The sequence below is a fragment of the Rhineura floridana genome, chromosome 14 (assembly GCF_030035675.1).
Source record: "Rhineura floridana isolate rRhiFlo1 chromosome 14, rRhiFlo1.hap2, whole genome shotgun sequence".
Taxonomy (NCBI): Eukaryota; Metazoa; Chordata; class Lepidosauria; order Squamata; family Rhineuridae; genus Rhineura; species Rhineura floridana.
The window spans coordinates 2,703,691-2,723,407 of NC_084493.1; positions in this window are offsets into that span (position 1 = coordinate 2,703,691).

Genomic DNA, 19,717 nt, shown 5'->3' on the forward strand with positions numbered 1-19,717 from the left:
TCGAATTTTGCAGAATGTGTTTATATAAAAAAGGAATATATTATGGGACAGTATTCATTCAGATGAATACATTTGTGAAAACAACATACAAAATTGCATAATATTAGGAGAACCTGCTTGCAAAAATCTGTACAATAGTCAAAATTGCCCACAAACGTGTTTATTAGGATAAATTCACACCTCAGGTTCAGAGGAAGGCAATGAGGATGATCAGGGGACTGGAAACAAAGCCCTAAAAGGAGAGACTAAAAGAAGTGGGCATGTTTAGTCTTGAAAACAGAAGACATGGAGGGAGGGAGGACAGCACTCTTTTGAAAGGTCACACAGAGGAGGGCCAGGATCTCTTCTCAATCATGCCAGAGTGCAGGACATGGAATAATGGGCGCAAGTTGCAGGAAGCCAGATTTCAGCTGAACATCAGGAAAACCTCCTGAATGTTAGAGTGGTACGATAGTGGAACCAATGATGACCCAGGGAGGTGGTGGACTCTCCAGCACTGGAGACATTCAAGAGGCAGCTGGACAGCCACCTGTCAGGTATTGCTTTAACTTGGATTCCAACATTGAGCAGGGGGGATGGTCCCAATGGCCTTAGAGGCCCCTTCCAACTCTACGATTCTATGATTCTACAATGCTGAAGTATCTTCATGAGGTGTTTTTTTTAATTGCAAATTGCTGCAGAAATGTGGAGAACTGAATTTAAGATTGGAAAAATGAGAAACTGAGAGAACCAAAATCCTGCCATCCTTCCAGAAATAATTTTATTTATTTGTTCCTTTGACTTATATCCTGCCCTTTCTCCCAGTAGGAGCCCAGGGCAGCAAACAAAAGCACTAAAATCATCTTAAAACATCATAAAAACAGACTTTAAAATATATTAAAACACAACAATCATTAAAAACATATTAAAACAAGACATCTTTAAACACATTTTTTTTAAAAAGCTTTAAAAACATTTTTAAAAGGTTTTGAAATATATTAAAAAGTAATTCCAACACAGACGCAGACTGGGATAAGGTCTGGCAAGAAGTCATGCAATCGAGCAAGAATTAAGATTGTATCTACCCTACAAAATTATTCATTCCCGTTTAACTGGCTGTCCCCAGAGATTGGTACTTTGGTGAGGGGATTTGAGAATTCCCCTCCCCTTCACAGAAGTCAGTTTCCATCACTCTCTGGAGGGAAGGAATTATAATTACACCAGTTTAAGTGTACTCTAGGCCTGGAGGAGGGGTGAGGAAACTTTCCCCTCTGCCCCGTAGGCTGAACTCCCTTGGGGGAGAGCGATTGTGGGATCCCGACTGGAGGTTGGTGGGGCAAATCTCAAAGTGGACAGGGCCAAAATGCACATGGCACTCTATTCTCACATAGACACTGGCAGTGGCTTGTTAGGAATCAACAGACCTTCATCACCTAGGACAACGCCTTGAAAATTAGGAGTAAAACCTGGAGCAGATTGCACTGCCCCACTGACATGGAGCCACCACTGGACGCTGGTACAGATTCAGAACCCCGAGGGTGGTTGGGGTAGAACAGCAGCACAGGACAAGCATCCATGGGGGGCACTGTCAGGGCCACAGCCGCTGTTACATGGTGACACCAGGCCTGAACCCAGTGCCCAAATGCTCCTCTCTCTTAGGTCACATCCACACCAACATTTAAAGCACATTTTTACCACTTTAACAGTCGTAGCTTCCCCCAAAGAATCTTGGGAAGTGTCACTTACCCGCTAACAAACTACCGTTTCCAGGATCCTTTTTGGGAAGCCACGTGCTTTAAATGTATGGTGTGAATGTGACCTTGGTTGATTTTCTGCAGGCATGGGGTTCCCAACACATATGCACAGTTCTCTCTGCCCATAATCCCTGCAATGAAGGGGCCAGTCTGCTCCTGGGAGGAGCAGCAGAATACATTGCAAGCCCTGGACTGAGGCAAGAATCATCCAAATGATTCTTAAAGTAGAATTTTCCACCCTAGAGGGGGCCTCTGCCCGCTTGGCATTTGAGAGAACTCAGTCACATGCCCAAGTTTTGTATTTCAGTCTTCCCTGTTCCGTCCTTTAAAAACAGCCATTTGCTGGCCTTGCAATGGCGCTTCCTCGGTGCCAGTGGAAGAGAAGAGAGATAATGCTCATTACCGAACAGTCTGTTGCCTTACTCATGCAGAACTGGAATGGTGCAGTTGGAACGGAAAGATGATTAAGCCAAACCCCCACTGCCATAGTCACATATCATCATCGTAATTATTTTTGCAATGTTGATAGATTTGACAGGTTAACTTTTATGTAAATTCTCCCCTAGGGGCTTCCCCCCCCCCATCTTCTTTTAATCCCACAGGGTGAATAAAAGTGGTTTCTGGAGATCTGCATCCAGAAAAAATGGAATATAGTTTACTTGGACTGAAATTCCTCTTTATGTTGCTGGAATATTACAACATTTTTTTTAATATTGTACATCCCGCAAAATGAAGGCTGCATACAAATCTATTGGTACACATGCATTACCCCTTAACACTTTTTAACTATCTGATCCTCACACTCATAAAAACATAAGCGCTGACTTCTAGAATCAGGGCAAAGGTCCAGTCCAACATAACATCTGGAAGCTAGTCAGAATCGAACCAGAGCCTCTGGAAAGCTTTAGAGCAGGACATGAAAGTGTTAACCATCTCAGTAATCATTACAACAACCTTGTACAGTAGATCACTATATTATAATCCCCACCTTTCCAATTTTTTGGGGAGGAGAGATAGGAAAACAAGAAGCCTTATACGGAGTCAGACCATTGGTCCATCTAGCTCAGTATTGTCTACCCTGACTGGCAGCAGTTCTACAGTGTTTCAGGCAGGGGTCTCTCCCAGCCCTGCCTTGGAGATGCTAGGATTGAACCTGATACCTTCTGCATGCAAAGCAGATGCTCACCACTCAGACATAGCCTTTTCCCACTATGGACATAAGGTAACAGTAGTGTCAATTCTGGCTGGCAGCAGCATTAAGGCACTGAGTGAGTTCATGGCTGAGGTAAGATTTAAAGCAGGAACTTATAGGCTCACAGTTTACTCTCTTATAGCATCCATATATTGCATACTATGGGCCCTTCCGCATGGCACTTGATTGTGGACTTGGTGCTGAATTATGGGATGGCATCCTGATGAGGACGATGCTGCATGGATGCCGTGCAAAATTGTCCCCCTCCACACCATAAATTTAAAGCAAAATCATATCACTTTAAAAAGTAATGTCTCCCCCCCAAATCCTGGGAACCTTCATTTGTGAAGGGTGCTGATAGTTGTTAAGAGACTTCTGTTCCCCTCACAGCCCTGCTCATCAAACCTCAGTCCTGTCAGTCCCTTAAGGGAGATGAAATGTGGTGTAGATATGCCCTGAGGTGCCTCACCAGGCCAACATGACAAGCAAAGCTCATTTTGGGCATGCTCAGTTCATCAAAGAGATTTGTCGCCCTGAGTTAGGGCATTGCAGTCTCTGCAGACTTTGCCTGGTCTGTGATCTTGGCAGGTGTCTGGGGGTGGCATGATTTGAGGAGCACCCAGCTGGGTCTCAAGCTTGTTGCGATGTGGCCCTTTGGGGAAGGGCCATTGCTCAGGGGCAGAGCACCTGTTTTGCATGCAAAGTCCCAGGTTGAGTCCTCAACATCTCCAGGTAGGACTGGAAGAAACGCCCCCCCCCTCCTGAAACCCTGGAGACCTCCTGTCAGTCAGCATAAATAACACTGAGCTAGATGGAATCAATGCTCCGACTCTGTATAAAGCAGCTTCCCATGATCCAGTGCAAAGGACAGCATGCCCCAGAATCCTGAGCAGTAAGTAGCACAGAACGTTCTGGGACTCTCCCAGTTCACATGAGGACAGCTTCTCTTTGCCTTCCTGAGGGCAGCAAAAAGGCAGAGGGCAGCCTTGCCCAGATCAAGCCCAGTCTTGAAATCCACTGCTTGCTTCTTGCCATCTGCTTTTGGCCTTTGCCAGACTTCGACATCACATAAGTAGAATGAGCACAGCACTTGTCTGTGTGGCACTCTCACCACTCCCCAGCCTTGCTCTTTGCACAGACAGAGGCCTCAGACAGGGGTAGAGTTCCAATTCAGCTTCCCAGATGCTTTGACCACCATGTGGAGGAGATAGGGTAGGGATTTGTGTGTGTGTGTGTGCTTTTTTCACTTTGCCACTAGCAAAACAGACTCCATTTGGGCCAGAGGGCCCTTGACGCCAGGTCTCCATAGGGGACAAATTGTTCCTCATTTGTTTTAAGCTCAGCTCTGGGATAAAATGACCGAGTCTTGAAGATACTGAGAGCCCCATTACGAACATTAGTTTTACTTTACAATACTGCCGTGCCCTTGCTAAGGCTATTTATTTGTTTGTTTGTTTATTATTTGATTTATATCCCATCCTTCCTCGCAGCAGGAGCCCAGGGTGGCAAACAAAAGCACTAAAAACACTTTAAAAAAAATCATAAAAACAGACTTTGAAATACATTAAAACAAAACATCTTTAAAAACATATTTTTAAAAAGCTTTCAAGGGATCTTTAAAAAGAGGGGGAAAGGTTAAAAACATGTTGTTGTTGTTTTAAAAAAAGGTTTAAAAACATATTAAAAAGCAATTCCAACACAGGCACAGACTGGGATAAGGTCTCCAGTTAAAAGGCTTGTTGAAAGGGGAAGGTCTTCAGCAGGTGCCGAAAAGATAACAGAGATGGTAGGGAGTTCCACAGGGTAGGTGCCGCCACCTACACTTGAGGTGTAATTAAGTCTAACTCTGTACCTCAGGGGTAGGGAACCTGTGGCCCTGCAGATGTAGTTGGACCCCAGCTCTCAGCAGCCAGGATCGTGGCCAGAGATGTTGGGAGGTGCACTTCAACAACATCTGGAGGGTTCCCTCTCTCTGCTGATCGATTTGCTAACTTCCCTCATGAGTGCGCCACTTCCCACTTGCTAACTTCCCTCTCTTCAGCCACCAGTTACCTCTAGCTCAAACAACAGGGTCCTCTCCAATGAGCACTGCTGGTAAACTAATCAAGAGCTGTTGCATCTCTTAAAGACAGGATGCTCAATCTCTCCTCAGCACCTGGAACTCCATTAGTAGCCTGCTGTTTTGAACTCAGCACTCAAGGCCAAGTATAGTCTGGACTGAGGATACTTTTATGGATTGGCCCATGGCCTCCACCTTTGCTCCTTAAGACCGCCCTACCCTTTCTGCGGCAGGAAGCTTGTGCCGTCATCAGGTTCTGTCAAAAAAATTGTCAAATAATTCAGACAAAATGGGAGTGGAAATTGCCAATGTTCACTTATTTTTCCTGGGTCTGAAATGGAAATCAGTCCAGTGTATATGATCAGTATTTGCTGCTGCTGTTGCTGTTAGTCTGCAAAAAATACCTAACTGGTTGCATTCCCCCCCCTTCGCAATTGGATTGAGTTTCCTTTGCATTGAAACAAATGAGGTGTAATTAATGATGTAAATTACATAACTTCACTGCAGCGGACAGCAAGACAAATAATGTAGTTTTGGGCAGAAGACGAGCCTCAGTGGAACAGAAACAGGGCTGCCTGTGCTGCAGAGCAGGCAGAATGAGAAACGATGCCATCTGACATCCCTGGCCATCTTAAGCAACAACACTGGAGGCTGGTGGGCCCGATGTCAGTGGGGCAATGAATCTGCTCCGGGTTTTAGTCCAAACTTTCAAGGAGCTGTCCAAGGTGCTGAGAGTTGTTAGGGGATCCCCCATTCCCATGTCACAGCTACAGTTCCCAGAGTCCCCTGGGAAGAGGGATTTATTGTTAAACCACTCTGGAATTGTGGCTCTGTGAGGGGAGAAGGGGCCTCCTGTCAGCATGCTTAATAGTCTACAGTTCCCAGGATTCTTTGGCGAAAGCCATGATGGTTATAGGGGTGCTTTAAATATAAGGTGCAAATGTGGTCTGGGATGACTCCTGTGCTTCTTGCTACTTCCCCCTAGTATTTGGAGCACAGTACATGTGCCATGACCCTGGGCCCAAGATCTTAAAATATCATGCCTCCTTGGTAATACCTGTTACATGCATGTTATAGTATGACACGATCAGGGACACATTTAGGGCTGGCAAGACTGAGGAGTGGCACTGACTCTCCATGGCTCGAGGCTCTTAAAGACCCAGAGCTGGTTTTCAAACCCTATTTTTACTTCCTTGCCATGAAAGGGGAATCGAGGTTTGTGGTTGCGTGAGGAATCCAATCAAGCACAAGTCAAGACTTGGCAGAATATGTCCATATGTATTTCACAGGAAGTCTGGGAGATGGAAAGCATTCTTTGTTAAAACATAGGATGTTCTTTTGAAATTAGATGCTTATTTTTGTTAGAGTGATCTTGGGGAAAGACCCACACACACACTGTAGAGGATGTAAGAAAAGCAGAATAAAAATACTTCCCATCAAGCTCAAGACGATTGAATACATCAGACACACACACACAAATAAGGGAGGGGGAATGTGTTTTACTACAACAAGGAACTTGTTTTATCCTTGAACAGACAGATGCAATCTCTTAGCAAACCAATCAGATTTTGCAGTGGTATATATTGTTTCTTTAGGAGTGAAAGTTATTTCTTACTTTGTTTATTTAGTAATATTTCTATACACCGTTTATGTTAAAAGAAATCTCAAAGTGGTCTATAAAAGTAAAAATATATATTGGGCACCTCCAGATTGCCACAAGTTTATAGGAGGGTTTTAAGCCCACACCGGAACGTTAAGTTTCCACATTCAAAGTGACTTTCCTCTTCTCCCAGGCATTTTAGCATGTGTTTTAAATTGTTTTAAATTGTTTTTAAAATATGTGTTTTAAATTGTATATTTGGTTTAACGTTTTTGGTTGCTGTAAATCACCCAGAGAGCTTCGGCTGTGGGGCGGTATACAAGTGCAATCAATCAATCAATCAATAAAGTGGATTAAACCACTTTGTTGCTCTAGTGCAACAAATCCACTTAAAGAAAACAACCACGACCTGACTTTTTGCAGTTTTGAAAGTAGTGGGGAAACACACTGGAAAATGTGAGATGAATGAATAATAGGAAGACATGTCAACCCCTGCAAGCAAATCAGGATGAATGTGCATTGTGATACACCCAGCCCCAAAACAAACAGAACAGACGCTCAATAAAAACAGGATAAAATCTAACCTCTGCATTTATTTTATTTATTGCATTTATATCCCACATTTTCTCCAAGGAGCTCAGGGTGGCATACATTACTGCCTCCCTCCTTATTTAATTCCCACAACATCCCTGCGAGGTAGGATAGGCTGAGAGGCATTGACTGGCTCAAGGTCACCTAGTGAGCTTTATGGCTGAGCAGGGATTCAAACAGAGCTACAATTTTCAGAGTTCTCTGGAAAGAGGGGCTGACTGTTAAGCCACTCTGTGAGGGAAATCGGGGGTCTCCTGGCAATTCTCAGCACACCCTTTACAAACGACACTTCCCAGGAGTCTTTGGGGGAAGCCATGACTGTTGAAAGTGGAATAGCAGTGGAATAAATGCATGGTGTGAACGTGGTCAGAGCCAACGACAGGAAGAGCCAAGGACTACTACTTTGGGCCCCATCCCTTCCTGCTCCTCCTCTTCCCTGCTGAGTTCTACCAAGGGCAACACTGAGACCAAGGAGGACGACAAACCTTCCCTGGACTGCTTGTAAGGAAGGAAGCAGGCAGGTGGGGGCTGGCTGAGGGCAGAGTGAGCTTGGTGGGCAGTGCCCCATTCACCCTAATGGACTAGGGCACACACACACACATTCATATGTACACATGCATATGTACATATGTCTGTGCACTTTTGTTTTAGTTCAAGGATGTGGAAACAAAACCCTCCATTCAGCCCCTGCTTGCATCTTGGGTTTCATGCTTGCAGCTGTTTAGTAATCTCCAGCCTGGGCGATTGAAGGCTAAAGCAACCCAAGAGGTATCCCTGCCCTTGAGTGCCGAACATGGCCTCCACACCCTTATACATTGCGGTCTTTCCTCCTTTTCGTCGTTGCTACATTTCTCTAAAGAGCACCGTCAAGGCTTGCAAAGCCAGTGTTCGATTCCGGAGATTAGTCATGAACCGTTGACACATTTCACTATCCCTGCTTCTGAACAGAGAGTGAACCTGGGGCAGACAAAGTGCTGTTGGCCTTGGCTATTTGAAATGGGGGGGGGGGGAAGAGACCAGAAAAAAATCACCAGGGAATCCTCCAGACTGGTGGGTTTGTGCAGGTGTGTTCTGCAACATGTAATTGACGTAGTAATCGTGCATTACTGATGGATTTATACTGGACCATCCACACATAATTCCTCTTTATTAGTTGTTTTGCGATGCTTCCCCAATGTTTCTGCATTACTGCCACCAAGAGGGGCACCTTTGTGGTGTAGCGCAATAAAAGCAGGACAAAAAATAAATAAACCAGAACATTTGTGGTATGAAACATTACAAGACTTTGGTAGGAAAACTGCTGAAGAATTTTCATGACTTTTTTTTTTAATCACAAATTGCTGCAGAAATATGGAGAATTGAATTTCAGAGTGGAAAAATGACAAATGGAGAGAACTGAAACGGACAGATCGTCCCATCCCTAGTGATGAGGGGAGAAGAGACGCTAAAGGAGCTGCAAGGCAAGGCAAGGCCAAGGGCAGAGAGCGAGGCCCCAGGGGTACCTGTGCCTGAGTGCCCAGAAAACCCTGACATTGTGCAGCTGTGCTGTTGAGTTAAAAAAGCTGGATTTTCTGAGCTCTGGGGCAGTTGTGGGGAAGGAAGGAAGGTGAACAGGGAAAACCTGGGAGAAGGAGATTTTGTTCATGACATCGTGCCGTTGTCTTGTAAAAAGTGAGTGCGACTATTCCATAGTTAGAACGCCCAATGTGAAAGCAACTCCACCTCCACATTCAGCTATGAAAGCATTCTGTGTAGACCTTAGGCTTTGGTTCTCTGTCTGTAAAATGGGAACAACAGCGGCCTACCTTTCAGGGGTATTGCAGAGTTTACACTTTGCACATTAGAAGTTCTCCACATCCTGCAGCCTCTCCTTGCCATTCTGCTCCGCCTTGTCAGCTATGGCTAGGCTGAGTAGAGTCCTGCTGATGGAGATCCCGAAATCATTTATGGCAGCCTTTGCCAACTGGTGCTCTCTGGAAGTTTTGGACTACCCATCAGCCCCGGCCAGCACATGATAACTGGGGACGATAGGAGTTGTAGTCCGAAACATCTGGAGGACACCAGGTTGAGAAAAGTTGAGTTGAAGAAGCCAAAACACCGGAAAATCATTGCTATATTTCTTTTTGGTTGCTGACCCTTTAAAGCGCACGCAGCCAGCTTGCAATAGAAACCAAAACACACACAGGGAGTGCTTATGTTTACCTGGATGTTTGATATGCATAAAAGGAATATTGCGTAGGTGGCACAAGCAAGGGCTCCCTTGAGAAAGGCAATTGTGAAATTCACCCAGTTTGCTCAAATGCAAAGAGTGCCTTTCCAGGTAGTCTGCTTCACCTGCAGACACAAACCCACACCCACTGATGCCCTGGGGCTGGCACTAAGGATACAAGAAATTGAAGCAGGCAAGAGGTGTGTATGGATCAGGACCCACAGGAAAGGGGAGTCAACAAGTTTTTCAGCTTCATGTTAGCAATGTACTCCACGAGTGAGCGAACAGAGGAACTGCTTAGAAATATGACGCTTGATCTGAGTTTGGGCCTGATCCATCACTTCGGAGTGTCCTGAGCTAACCTGCTGTGATCCAGGACTGACTCAGCCTGGATCCAGGCCCTGAACTGAATTGGTGGCCTTGCACAGGTGGTGAGGGTGGGGGAAGAGATGGATTCAGGTGCGCTGCCAGACTGCTCCCCCCCCCACCACCGTTGACAGGCCCAGATTGCTCTGGGTGGACCTGATCTGACGCAAGGCGATCTGGGGCTGCCTCAACCCATTCTGGGTGAATCCCCACTCAACCCGAATTGGCCCGTTCAGTTCAGGATTCGGGATTCAGGATTCTGCCAGAGCTGGTACACGGCCCTATATGGTACTTTTGCTTCCTTAGTTAAGTCACAAAAAGGCATACCTCGGTACATACCAATCTTGACAGTTGTTTTTTTTAGAATTGGGATCATATCAGTGAATACATGCACTTGGCAGCACTCAAGCAACCACTTAGCTAGCTATTAAGGGCCCAATCCACCAAGAGGTTCTCCTGCTGAGGAAGTCCCATTGAAACAGTACAGTGGAATTGTACTGTTGCATAGCTCCCATTTATTTCAATGGTGCACTCACAGGAGAAATTCCTGATGGATTGTGCCCCAATTGTTGTTGCTTTTTTCACCAGGTGACCCAAAGCGCCTTATATAACCAATTAAAACAACAGAATCCATAAAACCTTAAATCGCATTTGACAGTTAAAACCAAATTAAAACAAATACAATCAATGCAACTAAAGGGCAGGTACGCCAGTCCCGCCCCACTAAAAGAGGTCAAAAAGGGCCCAAGGCCTGGGTGTAGAGGAAAGTCTTTGCCTGGCACCTAAAGATGGAGAAAGATGGTGCCAGGTGGGCCTCCCTGGGGAGATAATTCCACAACGGGGGGGGCACCACTGAAAAGGCCCTTTCTAATGTTGCTATGGAGGGGGCACATGAAGCAGGGCCTCCAGTGATGATCACAAGGTCCAGGTTGGTTCCTATGGGGAGAGGCGATCCTTAAGTTATTGGTCCTATCTAAACCATAACATTATATCCTACTCTTCCTCCCAGAAGGAGCCCAGGGCAGCAAACAAAAACACTAAAACCCCTCTAAAACATCTTAAAAACAAAAGACTTTAAAACATATTAAAACAAAGCATCTTTAAAAACATATTAAACCAAAGCATCTTTAAAAACATATTTAAACAAAGCTTTAAAAACATCTAAAAAAGTAATTCCAGCACAGATGCAGACTGGGATAAGCCACTTTAAAGGCTTTTTGAAAGAGGAAGATCTTCAGTAGATAAACAGCAAGACGTCATAAATGTATACCAAATTAGCTGGGGAAGGAGGTGAGCCACTATAGAACTGATTGTCCAGAAACTCTGCTGTGACAGCACAAGGGATGGCGTTGAAGACGCTCAGCCTTGGACTGTGTAAACATAATTAGGCCTTGACTTCTTTTTAATCGGCAGATTAATCAACTATACTATGAGCTGATTAATTGGTAGATGCTGCTTTTAATCTTTAGGACTGTGCGTGTCTATTTCTGGAGCCTATTTTGCTTCTCATATGTTACCATAGTCGCAAATGACAAAGAAATCATGAAAAATGTCCTCTCCTTGGTCTGAAGGCACAAGAGGCCAGCAGGTCAGGTCTTGTCAGTGCTTGGATGGGAGACAGCCTGGAAACCATATGTAAGCCGCCTTGGGTTTCTATCATGAAAAGGCAGGGTAGAAATATGATAAATAAACAAATAATAAATAAATCTAGGAGCTGGAACGCTTTTCATACCGAAGTGCTTGCTGCCTTTTAATATTATTTAAAAAGTGACCAAGGTTGCAATCCAATACATGTCTACTCAGCTCCATTGGGTTCAGTGGGTAAGTGTGTATTGGATTGGAGCCGAAGCGGTGGAAGGGGCCAGGTTCAAGGGTCAGCATGGTTGGTCATCTGCTAAGGGCCCATGGGAGGAATTGCATTACAAAAACTCAGAGAACGGCAGATGCGTTTTGGTTAGTGTATTGGTTCTGGAAGTGTGAATTTAAATCAAACTGAAACCTCTCCACCCTCCATCTAGCTGAACTAGACACACTTTTGGTTGGCTCCAGCAGGGCTCTTACAATGACATGCGATGGCCTTCGTTAACTAAGTTGCAAGCGTTCTTCCTTTAATGTCACAATAGCTCAAGAGAGGTTCCTACAGAGAGTCTCAATAATAGACAAATGTATTTAAATGCAATTAAATGCAATTAATTCAATAGATTATTAACCAACTAAAGTTCTTTCACTGTTTGACACCCCTAAATATAACAAAGTGCCTCTGAGCTTGTGCAGAATTGTTGCATGACCCATTCTGACTCCCATTAAGTTTTACTTTAATTTGCATGTGATATCCTCCTTCCGAAGGAAGTGTGCAAGTGTGTGTGGCGGTGCAGAGGGGATCAGCCGCTCCCTGGAATTTCTTTCAGCCGCTTCTTTCCTGTTTGGCAGGCAAGAGAGAAACGCCAAACAATTTCAGATGAGTCCCAGGGTCATTTGTCTCACGGACGTGAGCAAATTGTTACGGCAGCCGTGGTGCAAAACACCCACGCAGGCAAACAGATTTTACTCACCACCTGATGAAACCAGAATGAATCACAGGTGGCTCTTTGTAACAGTACCTGCCGGATAGGCCTCTGAACATACGGCTCTTTGGCGTTATTAATAACAGAAACCAGAGATTTCCCATTAGTCACATGGGATAGAACCAGACGGAGAGGGGAGAAAACCTTTGCTGAAGAATGCCAAATATACAAGTGCACATGAATCACATAATCAGGACACTGCATTCCTCTTCAACTTCCTTGCTCAGTTGCGAGGAGACAGTTATTTCCCCTTTGCAGAAGCTCGGCTGGATGAAAGCCACACCGTATGTCCACTAGAGCGAAATTCCTGGGTGGTACCACTCTAGGCTACAAGTAGGGGAAGTGGGAAGTTGTCACACTCCCCCGTCTTCAGGGCCGGCCCTACTATTAGGTAGAGTGAGGCAGCTCCAGATGCTAGGAGAGTGGCAGAGAGATGTTGAAGGACAGACTTTGTGTGTGTGCCATCATTGCCTGCCCTGTGCCCACTCAGCTGGCCTGCTCCCTTCATAGGCAGCGGAAGATGCTGTCCCGGCAACAGGGTTTGAAGGAAGATTCCGCTGTCAGTCCTCCAGTTCGCCATTGTATGCGGATTGTGGAGCCATCGTGTCCCTTGCTGGAGGCAGCAAAATGTGTTGGGCTGGTTCTGATTAGCCTACTGGACTTGTATGTCACTTTTCACATGTTATATGCATGAAGAGGCAAAGCATACAGAAAGGGGGTTTCAGCAGAAATGGGGAACTCGACCCTCCATCCCGCGCAGGCCACGTTTGACAGGTAGATGGGGCTGCCTACTTGTCAGTCACCTGACATCACAATGCGTGGGGTCTGGCAGATCAGTTTGCAAAGCACTCCACAAGACTCTGAGAAGCCCCTTTCAAAATGCTCCTGTAAGATAGTTCCTGAAAGGGGCTTAGGAACACCTGACAACCAGCTGATGGTTGTGTCTTTTGAAGGCCCTTTCAAAGTCCTGCCTTGCACAGCGCTTTGCAAAGGGGTTTCCAGGCATTGCCAATCAGCTGATCAGCAAACTCCCTTTAGGCTGAGCCAGTGGTGTACCTGCCCCACACCATATATGTCAGGTGTAGCACAGGTGGGATTGGCTTGGCTGAAATGGCATCATTGGCCCAGAGGCCAGACGTTCCCCATCTCTGGGTTAGAGGAGGAGTGCTCTGACCCCACCTGCACATGGCTCCAACCCCACTTGACTTTTGGGCTGTACACATAGCATTTCCCGCAGCCCTAGAACCCTGCATGATCCAGCGGGAGCCTACATTCATAGAAGTCTGCATGTGAAGGTTTTCTTGGGTCAGGCACTCAAGCTAACACACGTACATTGGGGCCGGGGGGAGTCACGCACCATCATAAGGTTTAGCCTACTTTTTAGCTAAGGTTTTCTTACCATTGTTTTGCAGATTATATACTTATAATTGTTTTATTTTAAATGATATTGTATAACTGGGTAGGGTCAGCTTCTAATGGCCCAGGCACAGTAATTGTTATTTTGTGCTATAATGGTGTTCTAGTATGTTTATTGCTATTGCTAGTTTAAAAGCTGTTCTGAGATTCACTTGAATAGAAACTGGCATAAAAATACAATCCATACATCAGGAGTGGAACCAGGGAAACATAAAGCAGGATATATTATTATTGTTGTTGTTGTTGTTGTTATATTTTTTCCTGCCCTTCACTGCTAGTTTAATGTTTCTGGGTCCAATTCAAGGTGCTCATGTTAATGTTTAAAGCCCTAAATGACTTAGGCCCCAAATATCTGAAAGAGCACCTCCTTCCCTACCAGACCCTTTTGGTTGTTGCGATCAGCAGAGTTTTGGTAGTTCCACCACCCTCAGAAGCTTGGGGTGGTGATGGCTCGGGAGAGGGCATTCTCTGTGGTGGCCCTTAAGTTGTGGAACTCCCTCCCCACCAAGGTGCGTTCGGCAACTTCATTGTACAGTTTTCAGCAAATGCTGAAGACGCACCTCTTTACCCTGGTCTTTGAAGCTTGAGATGTCTATCTTTAGGACCCATCTTATTTTGTGGTTTTAGGTTGTTGTTTTTAATGCCATATTTTAACATTTTTGTAACCCGTCCTGGGACCTCTGAGTGAGGGGTGGTAATCATGTCCTAGGGTGAGTTTTAGCAATGCAACATTAAAATAAGTTAAAACATTTTACAACCAAAATGATAGGGTATGTCTCAAAGGCATGTATCTCAGGTGTCAAAGCCAGCCGGGATAAGGAGGTGCGTCTTCAGCAAAAAGAGACCCCAAAAGTGATTGGGAAGCCTTGGTTGGCTCTTGAGACTCATCCAGAGATGAAACAAGTGAGTCAAGCTTCTCCTCATTAATTGGGAACTCTCTGCTGCTCTGAACTTGCTTGAGACTCAGCTGACTCTGCCCTGGATGCCGGACATCTCAGAGAGATGCAAGGCCTGTGCAATAGTGTTTGCTCAGGATAACCGATAGTGTAAACAAGGTCCTTTCCCTGCCTCTCTTGTCCCTCCTGGCTGTGTTCCTCATCTCAAAGGTGATGCAAGTTTCTTTATTTTCTCTGGTGATGACCTCATATTTGCCTCCTGGAGTCCTGGAGAAGAGATCAAAGTGGCATCAGTGGGAGGCTGGGGATGTTTAACGCAAACAGAATGCTACAGCGGAACAGGAGTAGCGAGGAAGGAACAGCCCGTTGTCTTCAGCAAGTTGGGACTGAACATCAAACAGGCCATCACGGAGGAAGGGAGAGCCGGTATCCTGCTTGCAACAGGTCTGGACGTCACTGCCTTATCTACTTCATCCGACTAGAAGCTGTGAAGTGGACCCAGGCTTATGAGCACTTCTGAGCTGGCTGGGCAGATATTCCTCCCCAATATGAGATCAAAGATCTACATCAGCTGGTTTTCAGAGATAAGGAAGGAAGCTGCCTTAAATTTCCTTATACTGAGTCAGACCACTGGTCCATCTAGCTCAGTATGACAGCAACTCTCCAGGGCTTCAAACAGGAGCCTTCCCCAACCTTAGCTGGAGATGCCGGGAATGGAACTGGGGGCCTTCTACATGCATAGCAGATGCTCTGCCACCGATCTATGGTCCTTAGCCCGGAAGAATATATGAAGCCACCTTATGCCAAGTTAAACCATTGGGTCATCTAGTTTGGTATAGCTTACACTGACTGGCAGTGGCTCTCCGTGGTTTCAGAAGAGGGACGTTCCCTGCCCTACGTGGAGATGAAGGGATTGAACCTGGGAGGCCTTTTGCATGCAAAGCATGTGCTCTCCCCCTGCGTTGCAGCCCTAAGAACTTGGTTCTACCCCGAAGACAACTTTATACCTCCAGAGACCTTTTTCCACATTGATTCACCTACCAATGAACTGCTGTCTGCTGTAGAAGTGTATTTCACACGTGTCTCCTGGGTGTCAAGGGCCAGCTAAAGATCACCCCACAGTGAGTGGCTCAGGGGTTACGTGCCCTGCCACCTGTGCAGCCGTGGGCAAGCGGCATAGTCCCAAGGAGCCCAGTTGCCCCCCAGTTGGCAGTTGCGGACAAGGAAGGGGCTGGCTTGTGCAGCTGTGGCAAGCTGAGCAGGCCCTAGCCAGCTGGGGAGGACTAGCCTCAGAGGGAGGCAATGGGAAACCCCCTCTGAATACCGCTTACCATGAAAACCCTATTCATAGGGTTGCCATAAGTCGGGATCAACTTGAAGGCAGCCCATTTCAGAAGACTCTGGGGGATTTTTTTTAATGTTTCCCATGCACCCATCTCCCTCCCCTTCCTCTCCTTTATGTCAGTTTCTACATTGTTAGTGTTTTGGGGCAAAGACCTGTCAGAGGGCCAGGTACACAGAAGCTACCAGATCAACAAATAAATGTTCTGGAGCGTCTTCTCACCTCATGAAGGTCCCTGATTCTCATTGCTGTGTCACAGGAACAGAGAACACAGCCGATAACCCCAGCCTCCCAGGAGAAGATTGTTAGTGGTGTGGAAGTCCTAGACAGATTACTGAGATCATCCTGAGGAGTGCTGCTACTTGGATCCTATGTTACAGAGGCCCAACTGGCCTCAACCAGAAGTCAAGCATTTAATGTCTTCAGGTCCCATGCTGTGGGAGATTCTTCCAGCAAAGATTCAGCAGGCATCCTCTCTTTTGACTTTCAGGCATCTCTTGAAGGCATTTTTGGTTGCGACAGGCCTATCCTGCTGTTTAAAATATCTCTAGAGTAGCCAGTTATTGTAATGATTGTTTTGTATTGCTTTTAAATGTTTTTATGTTGCTGTACACCGCCCTGATGATTTGTGAGAGGGTGGTATATAAACACTGTTATAAATAAAATAAATACAAATAAATAAGTTGATTTCCAAGGATGCTTATCCATTATTACATCTCTTTACCATGTGGGACCCACTTTGAACACCACTGATCAATGCGATCCAAGAGAAAATGAGAATGCAGATGGACACCAATCAGTGGAGACTGGTGGCTCCAATATCAGTGGGGCAGTGAATCCTCTCCGGGCTTTGGTTCAAATTGTGAAGGAGCTGTCCAAGTCTCCGCTGATACCAATGCTCAAGTGCACAGCTGCATCCTGACACTGTTAAATTGGGATGGGGGATAAATTGGGTTTGGTTTGCAACGTAATGTTCAAGCGACGTAATCTGCATGTCCCAAACCAACATGTGTGAAGCAAAACGCAGCTATCCTTTGGTAATTTGCACTTCTCCAAATTTTGGGATGCAATTATAATGGAAATAATGGACTGCTTTCAAGTCACTCCCGACTTATGGCGACCCTATGAATAGGGTTTTCATGGTAAGTGGTATTCAGAGGTGGTTTACCATTGCCTTCCTCTGAGGCTGAGAGGCAGTGACAGGCCCAAGGTCACCCAGTCAGCTTCATGGCTGTGTGGGGATTCGAACCCTGCTCTCCCAGGTCTTAGTCCAGCACCTTAATCATTATGCCACTGCAATTATTCAACCAAAAAATGTGCACATAAATCCTAATATTAGGGGGAAGTGTGCATGAAAATGCATATATTAGTGAAAATAACATACAAAATGTATCATATAGGGACATTTGCTTTCAGAGATATGCATCAGGCAAAATTGTATAGAAAATGTGTATATTAAGAGAAATGCACAGCAAACTGAGAATGGAGTTTTGTAAGGACTTTAAAAAATCATAAACTGGTGTGGAAATGTGGCAAGCTGAACTTAAGAGTGGAAAAGTGAGGAAGCGAGAGAAATTCCATCGCTAACGCTAAGTGCATTTGCTCTGAACACTCAGGTGTTTCTGGAGAGATGTTGACAGGCACCTTTCAACAGTAAGGTGAACCTCTTACTACCCCCTGAAAGGATGAGGTTCCTACCTGGGAAACTAGCTGAGATGGTTTTCAGTAAGCAAAGATTGCAAACTTACACACACAAAAGTGGGGGAGGAGAAGGGGGAAAGTGGGGGGAACCCCTTCCAAAACAACAGCTCCTTTTGTGCTTGTAAGTGGTTTGCGCACCCTCTTGTGGCAATCAATGTATATTGCACAGTAGTATTTCGATATGGAAAAGAATTAGAGGGTTGTAGCTGCTCAGGATCTGAACATCTTTGAACTGTCAGGTGTTTGTTTTGGGAGACCCAAGAGTCTTTCCCGCAGACACCTCCTCTCTTGCAGGAGAGTCACATTTTCCATGACAAAAACCCAATATTTCCTGTCCTGGAAAACTGGCTTATTTTGTTTCAGGGAGAGGCTTGGTTTTCTCTGGGTATTTGTCACACTGCTGGAACAGATCCCCTTCTAGCCATTGTCAGATTAAACCAGGCTGGCATAATGATAAGGAGAACAGCTTTGTCTTGCCGCAGCAGCAGCTTCACACACAAAGACCACACACCCTGGACTGTGAACCACACACCCACTTCCCAACACTTGTATTGGGATGGAAAGGGGCAACAGGGCAGCCTTCCCAAGTCACACTCAGCGCTGTCATCATTTCACCTCAGCACTGTAGTTTACCCTTCGAAGAGTTACAATTCCCAGCAACCCTCAACAAACTACAGTGCCCAGAATTCTTTGGGGGGGGGGATGTGCTTTGAATGTGCTGTCAAGTAGGGATGGAAAGTTCTGCCAGTTTTATTTCTTGCAGTTTCTCATTTCCCCCCATCTAAAATTCAGTTCTCCACATTTGTGCAACAATCTGAGATTTAAAAAGAAATTCCTCATGAAAATTCTCCAGCATTTTAGTTTAAATTTCTCCTAATAAACATATTTTTGTAGATAGTTTTGACTACCAAGCAATCTCTTGTCATATAACACATTTTTGCATGTTATTTTCACTTATATATTCATTTTTATGCACACTTTCCCCTAATATATGCATTTTTGTAAACACAGTTTGGTTGCCAAACTGCACTGCAAAATTTGGATAAGTGCAAATTTCAAAGGATGGCTGTGTTTTGCTCCTCATATTGTTTCAGAAAGTGCAAACCTGATAGATTCAGCTTGAATTTCTCCCCCATCCCTAGTTCCAAACATGTTGCTCTGTAGATGTTGTTGAACTACAGCGGCCGCCATCATCATCTCTGACCATCGCCATGCTGGCTGAGGCTGTTGGGAGCTGGAGTCCAACAACATCTGGAGGGCACCACGTTGGCTACCCCAGGTTTACATTCTCTGGAGCCCAAAAGGAGATACACCACCAAGCACGAGTTAATTCTGGACTATAAGTCAAGCCACACCCCAGTAAGGCTGCCAAAAAGGTGCCCCCAGAGTTGCTCGTTTACCAACACTATTAAGCTGATAGACTAATTATTTCCTTTCTTAAAACAACAAACCTCGGTCCACACATCTGTTCTTCATTTTGGATGTGGCATTCCTAGGCTGCTAGTGTGCAGCAGGTGCTGTGAGTATCTGGTGAACATTAGGGAAGATTCACTTTGGGGGCTGAGCCAGGAAGGATGCCGATTGGACAGATGTTAGTTCATTACTGTTAACTTAGAGCCTCTGATATTTAAGGAAACAGTTGTTTGTTGGGGAAACACAGCTGTTAACAAGGGGATGGGGGAAGAAAAGCACTGGGAACTTTTTCTCCCCATCCCAGCCAAAGGACGCAGGCAGACAGAGCCATGAAGGTGCGCACACTTACAAAACCAAATATTCCCTACTTGAGTTCTTTTTTGCTTTTTTGTTTTACTCCTCCATTGTCCAAGTATACTGGACATTTAGTTAAAACTGAGGTTAAGCTTTAGCAAAGAGCTGGGCTAGTGGGTCAACCCTGCCTTATTCTCTGACCTGGCAGCTTGGACCCTTTATTCCAGGTGACCGAGAATGGACTAAAGTTATGCGTAAGAACATAATGTGGGAAAGGGCCATAACTCGGGAGTCTAGCACCAGCTTTGCATGCAGGAGGTCCCAGGTTTAATCCCCAATGG